The sequence below is a fragment of the Meleagris gallopavo genome, chromosome 23, assembly GCF_905368555.1.
Source record: "Meleagris gallopavo chromosome 23, MGAL_WU_HG_1.1, whole genome shotgun sequence".
NCBI lineage: Eukaryota > Metazoa > Chordata > Aves > Galliformes > Phasianidae > Meleagris > Meleagris gallopavo.
Window position 1 is genome coordinate 6,826,417 of NC_139426.1, and position 17,626 is coordinate 6,844,042.

The window sequence follows — 17,626 nt, forward strand, 5'->3', positions numbered from 1 at the left end:
AATGGCCAAGGAAAATCAGGGTGATTTCATGTTTCACAGGTGAAATTGTGACACTAGAGATGTAACGGAGAGAACCTGGCATCCCGAAAACTTGTAGCTCCAATCTAGTATCAGAAAAGCAATGAAATGGAGAAATGCACATGAACAGTCTCGTTACACAGCTTCCTTGCAGCTGTAAAGAAGCTGCCTTTGATGCAGAATGAAGAGTTTTCCCCCTGAAAAGGTAAAGCTGTGCTCCCACAAGACTGGGGCTGTAAGAGAAGATGTGGCTTTGGAGAACTGACATTAATCTTGGTGGACTGGCTGTGGCCTTGGAGAACTGACAGCAGTCCTGATGTGCGAGACAGCTGGGCTGCATTTGCCTTCTATGGGCAAGGAATTCTGCAGGGAAAGATGGATACAGATGTAAATCTAGACACAGGTACAGATGTAGATAGGGAAAATTCATTCAGTTTCAGTTTCTAATACTGAACCCAACACAGTGTTTTTAATCACCCTGGACCCAGATTTTTGGACTTTAAATTTTGCCTAATGCTCACTGATTGTATTTTCTTGCATTTCTTAAGGCTCACTGGAGAGTTCAGGTCTGGGTACAATATGCCCATTTGCTATTACTTCATCTGTTGTAGCCATTGCAGCAGGAAGAAATAACACTGCTACAGAAGCAAAAAGAACTGAGGAGTTGTATTCCTAGCAGGAGAAAGAAATGTCCCTCCCATTAGTGGGAATACAAACATAATGAGCTCTCCAAATCTGCTGCCAGAAGCAAGAATGGTCATCCACTGAAAAACTCTGCAATGATTGTTATTGATACAGCCTGCTTTACTCTGACAAATGCGGGAACAAAATGTCCGCGATTCGTGGTTTGTAATTAATGCAATCACAGCCCACTAAGCAGGCATCCTTAAACCAGCATTTTTCAGGCCGTTGTGTCTGAGCAGTGGTGCTCAGATCCATTCCGGGTAGCAAAAACCACACTGCAGCACAGCCTGTATGAGGCACAGCGCCCCGCAGACGAGGATCAGCCACGAGCACAGCCATGAGCAGCCATTCCTCCCCATGTGCCCAATTACAGCACCCACATCCCGTGCTCAGCTGCCTGGCAGGGGGTATTCGTGTCACCCACAGGTGCTCAGAGTGGTGTTTTCACAGTGCCCACTGATAGAAACTGCATCCAGCTTAGGATGAAGTACGGCAAGGCGGCTTCTTTCACATCACACAGACTGGCTGGAACCCTGAGAATCTGGCAAAGCAAAGGAGCTGTCTTTGTCCAGAGGAAAACAGACACCAGTGTGCCTGCAGACATTCCGTGCCACGCACAGCGACTGTTCCTTTGTATTTTGTGCTTAAATCATAGGAGGCACCAGACTTCTCTTTCTAAGTCACCCAGCATCGCCTTTAAATATCATCCAAAGGCTTGGGACGCTGCCACAGTGGGAGAGATAAAATCACTGGTGATGATCCAGTTTCCCCAGCTTCACCTCAGATCGTACGTGTTTAACCTGTGGTGCAGCCGGTCACTTCTTGCTTTGCCTGGGTAACAAGTCATTTCTGGAAGGATTACAGAAAGATGGATGAACCTCAGATGCCCTGTCTTTATCCAAAGGCGCCGTCTGCTCGTTTCGACAGATACACAAAGCTGAAACTTGATTCCACTTCCCACCTACAGATTTCCACGCAGCAGAGCCACATCTACCGTTCACATTATTTAAAGTGAGCTCCATTTATTCAGAACCTTGCACACCAACGCGGCTCCTGGTTCTGTGCTCGTGTGACTCAAATGAAAGCATTTCCTTCCAGCCAGCTTTTGCTGGTGGCGCTTTTTTCTCTTCCACCACCAACGTGGTTTCTCCAACCCTGTGCTGAGACCTGCACTGTGCATCCAAACTGCTGTGCCATCACAGCTCTGCTGACACGGTAGGAGTGCCTGGAGATCATAAAGGGTTGCCTGGCCAACTTCAGCACTTCTGAGGGCCGTAGAGCAGAAATGGGCTGGGTGTGCATGGGAGCAGCCACACCATATTTGAAAGGGACAGCAAGAAGAGCAAACAATTTCTGATCTTAGGAGCTTTGTTATTTAGTCGAGTGAAATGTGACTTAAGCAAATGTCTCCAGACACATTCCTTCTCTCATAATGGGGCAGCGTAATATTTTGGTGACAACGCAAGTTTGCAAGTCTGTGAGCCAGAGAGTTTAATCTGTGGCCTTTTTCAGCGGAGGGAGTTACTGTTACTGGGGACATCACATCTTCAGCTTCGTTAGGCATCATTACCACGAGGAAGAAGGGAAATAAAATTCTTCTCACGTGTAGCAAACTGGGGCCGAAGGAAAGCATGAGGCTCAACTTCAGTCCTGAAAGCACGGTGGGCTGTAACCACCCTAGAGATAGCTGGGCTGACTTTCATTACTGCAGTCTTTCATGCTGATTTTCATACTAGGGATGATCCATGCCGTCTATTTTGGTGCCTCACTGTAGCTATGTAAGGTAGGAAGCTGCTTTTGCTGCGATCCATCCGTAGCCAACAGAGGAAAGCTCTCTGAGCTGCCTTTAGGTTTCTCTGGCTGCACAGAAGGATTCGGTTCCTAACTTAGACCCTTGAAGTTGACGATATAAATCCCCCTGCATTCATACATCAAGTATGTCAAGATTAATGTTCCTCTCTGACAACTAAGAACCTCATCCTCTCCTGCAAGAATAAGGCCTCCAAAGGCTCTGAATCAAACCCCATCAACAAATAGAAAGCTTCCATGAGAAAGTATTTTTGTCTTTTTTTTTTTTTTTTAATGCACAGTAATGCATGTCAGCACGTTATCTGAAGGAAAACACACCATTTTCAGCCCATCTGTATTTCCAAATATCCACCTGGAATGTCTCCAGACTTTTCTGGCCTCTTACCAACAGGCAATTTATTCAAGGAGAATCTGGAAAAAACTAGTGTATCTTAAATGTTGAATGTAATTCCAAACCTGTGCAGTAAGGTTGTGGCTGCACAACTAACCCGAGTAGAACCTCTGCAGACAGATAGATGCAGAAAATAGCTGCTGTGCTCCGGTGCACTAAGCAGTAAGAGCAGCATGAAATTACTAAAGGCTGTGATGTGGGTATGGACGTATTTTAGCAGCTCAGCCTGTTTCTGCACACATTAATGCACTCCACGAGGAAAACAGACAAACAAACAAACTTTGCAGTGTTAAACAGGCTCACAGTACGAACTTTGAAATGTAGAAGAAACTTGCAAGTAGGTCGTGTATTTATCCACATCTACTTGACTTATTCAGTATCAGGGCATAAATAGGCAGGTGGTAGCTGGAGAGAGAAAAGGGTGAAGAGCTCACAGGTGCAGAAGTAAAAACAGGACCTGGTGCTGTGTGAGCGAGCTGGAGATGCTGGAATGTGTCTTTCCCACGCTACAGAGACAGTGATCAAATGAACCCTGTTTTTCTAAAGTACTGTGGAGTTACTCCTATGTTACAGCTCAGCCCACAAAACAGGTTACGGTGTCTTAAATCTTGTTGTTTCATACTGCTCCTGGAGAACTTACCTCTCCAGTGATGTATTCTAAGCCAAATTCAATACAAGAAATGTCAGTTCCTGCCCAGTCTTTTTTGTTTTGTGAAACACGCAAGGTATTTAAGACTCAAGGAGTTTTAAACTCTGCTGTTTAAGTGACAGTGCTCAGTATGTAATGAAGTGCAAGGCCATGGGCCTTTACTCATGGAAATCGGTTTCAGGTCCCCCCTACGCCATGAAAAGCAAAAGAAGCATTTTCTTTCAGCCCCAGCCTGGAATCTCAAGAGCACCACCAATTCCGAGGCCAGCTTTGTACGTAACCTTGAGAGCATGAGACTTCTTTGGTGCTTTGATTCGCTCCTCTTACAGAAAGGAGTACAGCACGTGCCCTCTCCCATCTTTCATTTCCACAATCAGTTTGCATGTGAATATGCGGCTTTCCCTGGCAGAAGTGCACACGGGCAGACAACAAGTCTGACACTTCAAAGTGCTGGGCTGGCACGATGGCACCCATTTGAAGTCAGCCTCACAGTGCTGACTGCATCAAAGTGAGAGCCCTCGAGTCTGCACAGCAGCACCGATCCACTCGTATGCAGCACATGCATTTCCATGCTGGTCTTCCCATGAATTTTTACAGCTCTGCAGTACTAAAACTCAGCACATCAAACGTGTTTCTTTTTATCAGAGCGTTTTAGTGACAAATCTCATTGCTCTGTGTCAGCAATTCTCATGAAATGTTGATGCACCACAGGCAACACGGCAAAGAAAGCTACCCACCTGAAACCTTTGCAAAGCAAAATGTCTGATCTCATATTAATGCTTAAGGACCAGCTGCATCAGTTGCACATCAAACCAGTTCCCCTGCAGGGTGCTCTCATAGCACTGTGCTACAAAAACATGCCCCTCAAACACAAAAGTTTCTAAAATGAACGAAACAACGCTAAGTCCTGCACCACTGACAAGTTACCTGGAGTAGCATCCGCTCACCACACGCGTGGTTCTCATCAAGTACCTCCCAAATGCCCATTTTCTTTCAAGGCACTAAATTAACAAAAAAATCCTGAACTCAGGTATTTCCCAAGGTGTTTTTTGTTTGTTCGTTTTGTTTTGTTGTTTTTTTTTTTTTAATATCTATTCTGCAGTGAACACTTGTTAGAACAGAAGTTTTGAGTAGTGTGGGTACGTAGCACGTTATGTACCAAGGATCTGGATGTGGAGGGGGTGGGCAGTGGCACCAGCCATCTTCTGAGGCCTTGGAGTACATGGGTGGTTGACAGTAATCAACATGAAAGTGTTCTGCACGGTGTCTGGGTGCAGGGTAAGAGCGTGCTACTTCAAGTATGGATTTTCTGTCAGCAGCAGCACTACAAACACGTATTGCTCTGGAGGACTGGTTTTCTGTAAGTGCATGCCATATCTAAAGGCACGTACAATTTACTCATTACCAAAGGGAAACTGTTTTCCACTAAAAAAAAAAACAAAAGGAAAAGAAAAAAAATGATTTGCCAGTAAGGAGAAATCGTATGGAAATAGAGAAATGATTATTTGGGATGAGGATCTCGAGACTAAATGAAAAAAAAATGTTGACAATTTGATACTAGCTAGATTAGTCCTTATAGTCTTAGATCTTCACCATATTCTGAATCAAAGAATCATAGAATTGCTCAGATTGGAAAAGATCATCAAGTCCAACCACAGCCCAACCATCCTACCCTAACTCTAACAACCCACTGCTAAATGATGCCCTGAGCACCACAAATGGTTTGTAAACACATCAAGGAACGGTGACTCAACCACCTCCCTGGGGAGCCCATTCCAGTGCTTAACAAGCCTTTGTGTAAAGAAGTTTTTCCTGATATCCAGCCTAAACTAGGATGTCTTCTGCAACCTTTACAAATGCAAACTTCTTAGGCTACAAAACCTGCTCCCTACAGACGGTATAAATCTTTCTCAGCTTAGAACAGAAGTAGGCAAGATAGAAAAAAAAAAGATGAAATTAGGGTTGGGAATTAGGGCTGTTACTGGAATTTCCAGCATCCTTTCCTTCAAGGCTGTGACCTTCCAGATAAAAAGCTGCTTGCTTTGGAAAGCTGTGTGGTTTAAGAAGTGAGCTCAGCTCTTTCACATAGGTATTGACAGCCCCCTTGGATATCAACATCAGCCTGAAAGATGATGTAAATTTCATATTCTGGAGAAGCACCACATGCCCAGCAAGCAGGATCTTTAGGGAAAGAAATACAAAGTCCTTCAGACAAGGAGAAACTTCCTCACTCCCTACAAGCAGACGAAAGGAAACAACTACACTGAACCCACGGCAGATGGAAAGAGTCTCAAGCCTGCTGTGATGTCTGGCAGTGCTCATTCAGACCACAAGCTATGGCAATTATTGCTGCTCTCCTTGACGTGGGGAAAGCTACAGGCCACCTGCACAGGGTCTGGTCTGGGGAGAACGTGAGTCCTCAGACCTACTGCCAGCACTTCAGGTAGAGGGTTGAACTCACACCAGGTTTGAACATCGCGTTTGTGGACACTGCTGAACAAACAGGAACCGTGGGAGGTGGGAGAACGGCTCTGCAACGCCTCCAGAAATGAAAGCGATGTGCCCAGTTGTTGGGTAAGACTCTGTGTGCCACCTGCCTCGCACCAAAGGCCCCAGCACACCGTGCTCAGACATCTGACTGTGAACTGGGGTGAGAATCAGATGGAGCTGGTGACTGACAGGTGGAGACAAGCTGCCGGCTGGAAAGCAGTGGTGCTGACTGCAGCAGAGCACGTCTCAATGCATTGCAGTGCCTTGGATGCATTGGAGCACCTCAGTGCGCGTAGTTTAGGAGCACAAAGGGCATTTGCCTTTTAGTGATGTCTTTATGAGCTGCCTGAGTGATCTGCAAGCAGTTCAACATCCACCGCTGCATCCCACTACTGCTGCATCTCTTAGAAGGCTGCTTGGATAACGCAAGGGAGAAAATGACCGTGATCAACGTGAAATTACAGTGCACAGTTGCATTTCTGTGAACAGTCTGCACAGCTAGTACAAGTAGACTGGAAAAAATCGATTCAACAGGATCTGTCAACACACAAATAAAACAAAAAACGCCTCGCCCCAAAGCAATGCTTCCAAAACAGTTCCCCATGAAGGTATGCTAACAAACAGCCCTCATTTGGTTTATGATGTCGCCATAAATGTGAGAGGATCTGCAAAAGGAAACGTTTACGAGTCCTTTTATTGGACCTCAGTCTGTGCGAGTAACGTTAAAAACAAATTATTTTGCTCTTGCTCAGGACTGACTTGATCATCCTGAAGTGTCACAAACAAATGGACTGCCTGCTCTTGCAAGGTAGCATTGTATATTTTCAACCATATTTCCAAATTCTTAAACACTCACTCATTAATACACCACTGCATTTCAAACAGGTACTTTGTCAGGATAATGTCCCTTTCAGCAGATGATGCATCCACATCACTTTTTATACCTTGCAGAAAAGTTTTTCAAAAAGATAGTGGCTTTATAAATTCACTGGCTTGCTGAACTGATACGGTCTGTTGCTTATGCTATGTCTTTTTATTCTTAGTAGGTGCCTAAAAATGTCCACATCTCTCCTTGGTTGAGCAGTCTGTGCTCCACAGAAAGCCACTGTGATCTGCACCGAGCTTTTCCCACTGTTACATTTCTGTGACATCATGTGAATTGTAGCTAGATATGAAAGTTCAAATTATCTTCACCGCCTCAGAAATGATTCAGATTTCAGTGGAACTTTTCCAGGATGGCTCTAGGCAGATGTGGAAAAGGCACAAGTAAACCGATTTGGCTTTGAATGGTGTTGTTGGTTTGCACTCTCTGTGCTCTCTGTCAGTCTCACTGAATGACCTGCGGGGAGAACCCGACTTTCTGGACATTCATCTCCGTCACACTCAGACCGCTTTGGTCAGGAAGAGAAGCAGGACGTTTGGAAAAGACTATTACCTGTATGTTTGTAGCATGCCAGGGGGTCACTTTGGGCTGACACTGTGAATTCAACCTGCTGCTGGTGGGCCCAGCCCTCAAACAACAAATCACAGCTCACCCAAAGGATCTCGATGCTGGTGGGAAACTTTGATTCTGTTTCAGCTGATTTCTGAACGCGTCTCAGAAGCATTCAGTTAGTCACAATTTGGGGAAAGGGACCAGTAGCATCAGTAATTCTCTATAGCAAAATGTCGGTCCTGTTTAGTGCATCTTTTCATAAACGACATTCTTCACAACAGCCCGGTTTTTGGACAAGGCAGAGTACAAGAAGGGCTGGTTTTATATTCCTGTCACATGCAGCGCCAGCAGTGAGAACACGAAGGGCAAGAGGTGGGCCTGGGGTCTTCTTTGGGTCCCCAGAGCAAAACCAGGCGTTAGGATGGCTGATGTTTTGGCAGACTTTCAGACGTCCCACTGGCAGTTCTGGGTCTGCTCCAAAGATACACTCAGCTGCCAGCAGACTGAGCGATGTGTTTTTTACACTGGCAGCAATCTGCTTTCGCTGAGTCGATTTCTGTTGGTTTGTCGGAAGATTAATTCTGGTTTGACAGCTCCAAAATCTGTGGGCCTGAAGGACTGACTGTGGTTTTCCTCCCTTCAGCCTGTTGTAGACATTCAAGTCCTAACGGCAGATGGGCTGCGTTTGTTTCTGTTTGTTATAAAGGTGCTCGCAGCTAAGGTGTGTAATCCCTTGGGTCCCACGTTTCAGCGTTAAGGAAGAAAGTGGATTTTTTTCTGAATTGCCTGGGAAAGGTTGCCTCTAAATTATACAGATTCCTGTTTGGTTCCCTGCAGAAATAACAAGCAGGATTGTCACCCGACAGAGGGGATGCTGACTTTGCAGTTACTCCACATGAAGGTTTGGCTTCTGTTGCTAAAGGAAGATATGTGTGCAGATTTTTCTACCTGGCCTCTTTAAATGCCAGCAGCAGACATGAAGAGAGATGACTGCAGAGCACGGGCTGCATTTCATGGTGTGCATTACCAGCGTGGCTCTGATGAGTGTTATGCTTTCCTAAGAATCGTCATTTAGGTTCTCATTAGCTCTTGTTAAAAGACATGACTTTCAACTTTTGCCATTAGATGGACCAATATATTATTAACACCTTTTAGTCCAACATCTCTGCAGCAGCATTTCTAACTGCAATCTAAAAGAAGTACAATGGAAAGAACCTTGGCATGCACTAACAAGCACGTCGAGCATAAAGCTACATTAAGAAAGTAGGGATTTTTACTGTTCCCCTCTTGCGTACTAAAGCAGCGACATTTGTTACTCTGAATCTTTCTTTAGACAGACTTTTCTCCACCTTGCTGCACACAAAACACCCAGCATTTTCATGTTTCATGCTTCCTCACCTGCTAGTTCGTGCTACTCGCAACCCCAAGTGTTAAAGTTTTTTCCCTGCAGAGTTACGTCCTTCAAATTCATTGCATAGCTGTGTATCCCATGTTTGCAAAGGTTTTAAGGGACTTTGGGTTTGGCATGAAAGATATGATCGTGATGTGTCTGTGCGTTCATGAGGTCCCACCTGCAGTGCCAGAGGCCAGGCAGTAGGAGAAAATGTTTTACTTGAAGGATGGTGAGGCACTGGGACAGGCTACCCAGAGAAGCTTTGGGTGCCCCATCCCTGGAGGCATTCGAGGCCAGGTTGGATGGGGCCCTGGGCAGCCGCACCTTGTGTGTGGCAGCCCTGCCCACAGCAGTGGTGTTTGAACGGGGTGGGCTTTAAGGTCCCTTCCAACCGAAGGCACAACTTGTTACGGACGATGTAACGTGGTATCGTGGAGACTGAGTTGAGCTGATAAGATCAAAGGCTCAGAAATCTGTTATGGCAGTTTTAGGCGAGATCCAGATGCTAAATAATATTCCGTGCATTCTGGCATTGCAGTGTACTTCATGGAAAGAAGTTCAGCATTCGGTGTCTAATGTCCTAGTTACTTTTCAAGTTATTCCTAACAAATGGGAAAAGCCGGTGCCCGCTGCCGCTTTACAGCAGGTGCTGGCATACCGGGGCTACCAAGGGTGAGCCCTCGATCGCAAAGCAGACGATTGACGATCCCGAAGTCGGGGACCGGGTCGGGGTGAAGCTACGGGACGCCGCTCCTGAGGGTGATAAGCCAGCGTTCGGGCAGCTTCAGGCTCGGAGAAAGGTCTTTGAAGCGCTGAAGAGCCACTTAAGATCGCAGTCTGACAGCCCCAGCCCGCCTGAGGGCAAGGGAGCGGCTGTCGCTCGGCGGATCAGCCCGCAGTGCCGTCGGCTCCCCGGCCACCGCCATCGGATGCGATTTTGACCGCCTCGCCCCCCGAGGATCCGGGCGGCGGGAAGAGACGGATTTGTGCCCTCCCGATCCACGCGCCGCTGTCGGGAGGGAGGCTGGGAAAGCCGGACAGACGGAGAGCTTGCGAGTTTTCCCCGTGATCGGAGCCCCAGCTCGAGAGCCGTGCTGGGAAGCGTTACTGTACGGTGTCCTGCGGGACTCGGGACGCACGGTCACAGCCGTGCCCCGTGTGAAGCACTGGCAGGCGCTTGTATCGCTCGGCTGCTTTGTTCTCAGGCACAGCCAGTGCCAGCCGCGCCCACGAAAAGGGGGGCTGCAGGGTTTGCGTCAACGGGGACCCCCACGGAACTGCGACGTTTCGGGACTGGTGACGCCTGACTGAAAAGACCGGTTTTTCACCACCTCTCTGGACCCCCACGATGCTCCCAGGTTTGCTTTTTCGCCCTCTCTGTAAAGCATCGGCACCAGCCCGGCTGGATCATTGGACGGCATTACCTCGGGGCATGAGAAGCAGCCCTACATCCGTACAGATAACGGCCCGGGATGTCTATCCCAGAAAGGATTACAGGGTTACAGAATTACGAGAGAAGCCAGAGCTGAGCGCACCCATAGCATCCTTACACCTGTGCTACTTCAGCCAAACAGAGGGAATGCAGAAGGCACTTCCAGCCGGAAGGCTCGCTGAAACTACGCGTGTACTGAACTTTTTAAATCAAGGGTGTGAATACAGAGGACAACCAATAGCCCTCATTTCGTTTCAGTTAATTGGGAAAGAGTGAATACTAATGGAAAAACTGCGAGACTAGCAAAGAACCTGGAATCAGGTGAATGGGAAGGCTCATTCCCACTGATAACTTGGGGGAGAGGAAGAATCTTTAGGATAAACTGTACTGGTTGTTGTCACTCTCTTTGTGATTGGTAAATGTTTATGGCATCTGAAAGTGTAAATGTTAATGCTGTATGGAAGTGCAAACATTAATGCTGCATGGAAGTGGAATTATGAATGGGACATGGAAGCGTAACTGCGGGTACAAAGAGTGGAATTGTGAAAAACAAAACAACGTCAAAAACAGAAATCAGCAACAAGTTTAAAGAAGAACCGTGAGTTAAACGATTAAAGTTTGTGATCTGCTCCAGCCAAAGCAGAGAAGTGCCGGCAGGAGAACACATCCCCCGCACTGCTCCTCCCCCCGCCTGGCATCAGAACGGAAACACAGCGCTGGTTGCGAATGGGGACGAAAAGAAAACATCGGGAGCGAGAATAGAGTGGATCTGCAGAGGTCGAGGAAACTCGGGATCCCAGCGTCAGCACGGGAAGCCTTAGGAGGAAGGAGCTGAGAGCTGGGCTCTGGGACCCAGGGATCTCCTCGGGAAGAGCTGAGAGGGGGGCTGGCAGGGTCCAGGAGGGTTCTGCCCTCATTGAGCAGAACAGCAGTTTGTGCAAAAAGCGGCGCTGGATTTGGGAACAGATGCGATAGCAGCTACGGGTGGAGAAAACTCAGCTAAGGCAGGAATTACAGCAAGGTGTGGAGTTTGTAGGAAACGCTGAAGCCAAACGTGGTGTTCTTACTGCAGTAAGGGATGAATTCGTAACCAGAAGGGAAACCACTGGCAAAAGCGAGGAGGTTTACTTTGTTAAACGTTTACAATCTGGTTCAGCTGAACAGGTGGGCAGACACAAACACCGGCACACAGCCGGTAGAGCAGCTCCTGGGGGTAATTTTTGGTCACAGAGCACTGCAGTGCCCAGAACAAAGCCAGCAGCCCGTCCCTACAGAGACCCGTGTCAGGTGGGGCTGGGGCTGCAGCAGCCCTGCCTCTTCCCAGCCTTCGCAAACAGCAGGTCAGTCCAACAGCTCTGCTGAGAGGAGAACCCGAATTTATTTCAGGCACGTGGTCCTGAACTGAGCCCATCAGGCAATTGTAAGTCAGCTGAGTCCTCAGAGTCCAAAGAGAGTGGAAGTTTGCTACAACACTCCATGCGTGGTTAAGGTAACTTAGTTTCAGCAAGTTTTGCATCAGTAATAATGGAGAAAAAAAATACAAAACACCCAAACAATTATGATAGGTGCTGCAAAAGAAACTCCTCTTCACCTTTCGGATGGAAAGTCACTGACTGTGTGCAATTTCCCCTGTAAAGCTGCGGGGCCTTCTTCCACTCCAACGTCTCTGCTGTCTGACACAACGGGAGCTGCTGTGGCCTCGTGTCCGTGCCTGTGCCTCCTCCTGGCTGAGCAGCTTTGTGGGAGGAGAAGAAGCCCACGGGGCCTTGGGCCACAATTAAGAACTGCGTCCTGTAAAGGAAAAACACAGATAAGAGGGAGGATCAGCAAGCAGCAGCACGGCCATCACAGCTCTGGGGGAGCTGCTGTATTTTTCTAAGACTCGGTTATCCTAGCCACTGCAGGATGATGTCAAAATAACCATTTTGTCACAGGTATGTTTATGGCAAAGGACATACTCATCAGTGAGAGCAGCTTACTGTATTTAAGCAAGCAAACAAAACTCCTACAAAGTGAGGACAGGTCAGTCAGAAACCTTCACTGCCATACTCGTATCAAGCTTCGTCTGCATGCAAAATATTGCAGGGCAGTGCAGGTGAGCACGAGGAGTCTGCTCTAAGAGCTGTCCTTCTTTGCCACCGCTTACAGAGCAAGTACTTCTGAGGCCATTCTCATGCCATAAGAGGTGTGGCAGGGAAGCGGATCATCCCCTCACATCAACATCCTGCTTGGATCCATTCCTACTACTTATTCCTTCAACATCACAGCTCCTGGGTAACGTGTGCACAGGCTCATGCGTTTGTCAGCTGTACCTGAGTAGCCAGGCTTTGGGCCAAACGGTACACAGACATCCAACAGACTAACTTGGGATGGCTTAAAGCAGGCTGGGGAGTGCCGTCCCCTCTTGAAGGCTGGTCCAGGTTGAGATGCCGTGCTCAGAGGGGCTGCCTTGCCAGAGCAGTATTGCCAAGCTTAGCTGATACTCCGTGACATTCCCTGACCCTTCTGCTTGTGGGGAAGCAGACAGTGTGAGCTCTGAATCATTACACAACTAGCCAAGGTGATGTGCTCCATTCTACAGCCTGGATCATCGTATGGCTCAGCTGCTTTGCATGTCCATCTTCCCCTGGCACAGCTCAGCCTGCTGTGGGCTGTTCCTGTTCAGCCAAGCCAACCCCTGCATCCTGCTGACACAGGAACTGCCTTCCAGTAGGAACAAAAGCTGGACTTACAGCAACTGTGCTATCCAAAGAAGAGCAACGCTCGTATCAAATGGCAAGCAGCAAATATGCTGGAAAAGCAGCTATCTCTACTCCACCAGTGGCAATAACTGCAGTGACTGTGCAAATGTCATTGGAAGGTCGGGGTATCAAAGTAGATGGAACAAACTCAGCGCTCCTTTGGAATAATAATTGCTTGTGCCCTTCACACTTACTCATCCAACATGCAGAGGAAACTTTCTTCCTGCTGCAACTCCGTTTCTTTCCACTGGACCAGGTGCACTTATGGTCTCAGCAGTTACTCAAGGAAAGCTGTAGGTTCCAGGGCTGGGCACAAACACCTTGCAGTTATTTCCTCACTCTTAGCACCTAAGCTGTGGCTCATCCTAAAGCCACAACTCTGCCGTGCAGGCAGAGAACTGGGCAACAGCTGCAGGGCCCGTGCAGTCTTTGCCAGTCAGCTGGGCAGCCCTGCTGATTAACCTATGGAGACTGTGCAGAAGAAACAACCAGGAAAGCAGCTGTCAGAATATCTCCCATTAAGAGCAAGACTTCTGTTTCTCAGCATCAGTGCCAATAAATACCAAGAGCTTTCTTTACATCTGCTGATTGCCATTTGTCTACTAAGATGCTTGTAAGGATCAGCAGATCGTGCATTGTGTCGTACTGCAAGGCAGCTCAAGTGGGAAAGCACACAGACGCACTGAAGAAAGTGATTTTAGAAAGAAAAGAGAGAGTAGGGGGAAAGATGTAAGTTACTCTGTACAGCTTGTCAGTGTGAGGACCTAACAGCAGCAGCCAAACTTTCAGCTGTATGTTCTTGTAGAGCATCCCTGGCTCCCCAGAAAGATACTGGTAGCCACATTTGCCATATTCTTACATCAGCCCAGAAGTCTGTTGCCCCCTCGACAGTAAAAGCATGTCAAGTATCTCGGTGGAGATCTGGATTTGATCAAGGTGTCTGCTCAAGGTAAAGCTAATGGAGGAAGACACTCACTCGCTCCATCTCCCATGAGCGGGCTGGATTTGGAGCGCAAGAGGACATCTGAGTGGTTCAAGATGAATTCCACAACGGCCGGCTGCATCTGCACCTCCACGAAGGCAGCTCTTCTGCTGATGCAGGCAGACTCACTCTGCTGTGATCTGAAGAAAAAACAGATAAAGTAAAACTGCCGACAGACAGAAGACTGGGAAGGCACCTCTGGCCGTGCAAAATGTGTGGATTTTGGAGGGGAGGGCCTACAAAGGCTGCGTGTGTTTATTTTGAAGTTTCTTTTCAACCCTGTTTACAAGATGTCAAGCATGAGCCCACTCTGGTGCATGTCAGCGTATCAATTCTGAATGACACTGGCCCAACACATACCGACTTCCTTTGGAGCCCAGCACGCCTTTTACGTCTCTGAAAATGATGCAGGGACATTTTCTTCAACGTTCCCTTTAGGATGCTTTGTTTACCAACGCTTCAACAAGGTTCATGGGAAAGGAACAGAACAGTACAGAATTCTAAGGGAGTGATCTGTGTGACGTCTGGGTGCTGGAGCTGGTGGCACCATGCAGAGCAGCAGCACAAGGGCTGTTTGCAGGGAGCTGATCCAACCCCTCCGGCTGACGCCTGTGTGGCAGCAGTGACTCTGGGGCTTTTCTCAGGGGGCTGAGCACGCTCATTCTGCAACTCACGCTTCTCTGTGTTTCTTCTGTTGCTGTTGCCTTGCCAATAAGTAACTGCACTGCATTTATTCTACGCCCTGCTTGCAGAGGCTCATTCTGCACAGCCAGGGCTGCCCTAACAAGAAGGAGCAGCAGCAAAGCCCTCACCCAGCGAGGCCACGCACTGCTACGTCTCCAGCATCACAGCCCGGTACAGCGCTCGCTGCGCAGGGTCCAGCAGCGCCCACTCCTCCCTGCTGAAATACACGGCCACCTCTGCAAAGGCCACGGGCTCCTGCAAGGGCTCCTTGCTGGGCACAGCCAAGGCCCAGGGAAGCAGCTTGGAGAGGAGAGAAACTCCCGTCCCACTGGCTTCTTCTCTGTTCCCAGCACACAAACGCTGGCTGAGGACACCTCGCTCTCACCCTGCACTCCCATCTCTCGCTCCTTGCCCTCTCCTGGCTGCTTCCCCAAGTCCCTGCCTGAGATGGACGTGCTGTGGCCAGTTGCTGCTCTACTGCAGGCAGATGTTAAACTGGAGCCTGCTGGGACAAGGGAAACAATAGGCAGGAGAGGTGTGAGGGAATGCAGCAATCCCTGCCCAACCCCCACCCTCACCAGCCCCCCTGCAGGGCATTGCCTAGGGGTAAAAGCCAGCTGGGACTCAGACCAGCAGCACTGCTCTTACCAGGCTTCCTTCCCAGCAAAGCCATTGGGATGCTGCGCTCCCTCCTCTTCCTTTCTTTCTTCCTTTCTCCCACCTTCCTCCCTCAGCCTGGCACAGGAAGACAGCGAGCAGCACTCCTGGCTCAATCGGATGAGCGACCACAAAACTGTCTCAGGCTGGGAGGCTGAAAGAACTCACAGCAGACCTCTGGCTCAACGGCTGAGGGCCATCTGAGCATGTGCCTAAAAACAAAGGACAGCAATGAGTCAATCATCTCAGCACCAACATAGAGAGCGGCACAAGCACCTCTTAAGCCCTCCTGCACAGCAGCAGGCTGCAGGACGAGCTCTGCCCTTGTTTGGGAACATCCAAACAATTTCTCAGGACGGTATCTCTGAAAAAGCAGATTTTATTCGCAATTGCAATGCCGGGCCTCCTGCTGACGTGCGGAATCAAACTCCATAACCACAAAGTAGTTATGAAAGCAGCTACGTTTTAATCAGTGCTGCGCAGACACCGGCTGCAAGGGGGATCGTTCCTCCTAACCTGCACAGCGTAGGGCAAAAGCTTGGTACAGATAGAGGCCGAACCAACGCGTAATCAATGATTTTCCTGGAATTCGTATACATATTCATTACATTTCCAGAACCCACCAGCACTTGGTCCCTCCCCCTTCACGTGCGCTGCGGGCAGTGGGGGTCTCCTTCTGGTGGTCATGGGATGAAGGCTCATTGGCTTCAGCAGAAGTAATCCCATCCTGACCCGTTCCTTGTGTAAAGTTTATTCAAGTTTACAACAGAGTTTTGAGATGTTCTTTTCTTATCTGGCCTTACATCCTGCTTACCTGCATTGCTACACAATGGTTAACCCTTATCTTGTCCTCTCCTAACTCACATTGCTACACAATGGTTAAAACCCTTATCTTGTCCTCTCCTAACTCACACAAGCAGGAGAGCACGCAGAACACAGCGTTACATCTTTTACACCCTATAACTCGACACTTATCTCTTTCTCCCCTGGTTCCCATTGGCTGAGTACTTCAGGTTCACAATCTTCCCGACGCTCAACTAAACACACGGATACTGGCTAAACATCACTTGTTGCTAGCTAAGCATGCATTGCTAATTAGTTAGCTTCTCACACCTGTTCATTCAACACTCGGTCCTTGTTTCTGGACATCTGCTCATCCTTGCATAGAGATAAGCTCGGAAGGAGTATGGGGGCAGTGTCTTCATCCCTGCCTGTTGCATCCCAACCTACCCACAGAGCGAGGCAAGCCAGCCTTGTGTAGAGGCCCTGGCTTCTTTGATGTTTGTTAAGTCTGTTTTTCTTTTGCTGAGGGTCTCTTATCCAAACAGAATAGCCCTACAATATGCTTTCTAGTCCGCAATACTATACCCATACTATTTGGAACATTTAAGAGCTATTGAAGTTTTGCAAGCAAGAATTAATCACACAGTTCAGCAACTGTATTTCTAAAGTACGTTACTAACATATATGGTATTTCTACTTTTTCACATCAGCTATTTCTAAGGACAAGTTACAAAGTACAAGTACATTGTGCTCTGCTGCTTCAGATCAATTCCCCCTTTTTAATATCTAATGCAGAAACAACATTCCATTCCTACACCCTTGAGCAGGGATGCCTCTTGAGGTCACGCCTGCACAGAGATCCTTTCCACCTTGATGTCAAGACACCTTGCTGGTACGGATCCTCAGTGAGCGACTGACAGTTTGGTTTGAGCTTTGTCAGCTTCACTAAGGTGGCATCTTTGATCGTGCACATAGGATCCCTCAGGCACAAACTCCTGAACGCGTCTGGGACTAGGAGTGGATCCAGCTGTGCTGAGGAACCTGACCTCTGTGGTTTGAAGAGTTCAGACAGCCATGGGGTTCGCTCTGATCCTCACGACACAGCAGGAGAGCTGTGTGCTGTAGGTGTGTGTAACCTGTGCGTCCCCTTGTGCTCAGCAGGCCGTGTGCAATTCCCAACCAATGCCCACGGTGCGACCGAGCTGCCGCAGCACCCCGAGCACTGAGCGCCCTTTGCCCAGCGCTATCACGACAGTTACACGAGTATCGCATCTCTGAATTTCAAGGATTCGCGACCTACCTGCACGTGCGCAGTACACGTAAATGAAGCATTTACCAGTGACCGAATTAGAAGAGTTTAGAACGTTAGAAGCTCCGTCCAGCCGCGCTGCTAACACGCCGCCTCCGCCCGCCAGCGTTCCCACAACCAACATGGCTCCTCGACGGCTTCACCCGCCCCTCGGCGCCCCCCTGCAGCG

At 48.4% G+C, this 17,626-nt stretch overlaps 1 long non-coding RNA gene across 3 annotated transcripts; it reads right to left on the reverse strand.

The window, feature by feature from the left end:
* Positions 1–11,785: 11,785 nt before the first annotated feature.
* LOC104915556 (uncharacterized) lies at positions 11,786–17,584 on the reverse strand. 3 transcript variants are annotated; one of them, XR_014887830.1, is made up of 4 exons: positions 17,449–17,584; positions 15,357–15,577; positions 14,019–14,164; positions 11,786–12,092 (listed from the first exon to the last, which is right to left on the reverse strand). It is a non-coding gene; the product is annotated as an uncharacterized LOC104915556 (long non-coding RNA). The 3 variants fall into 3 exon arrangements; XR_014887832.1 differs by lacking the exon at positions 17,449–17,584 and adding an exon at positions 17,195–17,294; XR_014887831.1 differs by lacking the exon at positions 17,449–17,584 and adding an exon at positions 15,989–17,291.
* Positions 17,585–17,626: the final 42 nt, after the last annotated feature.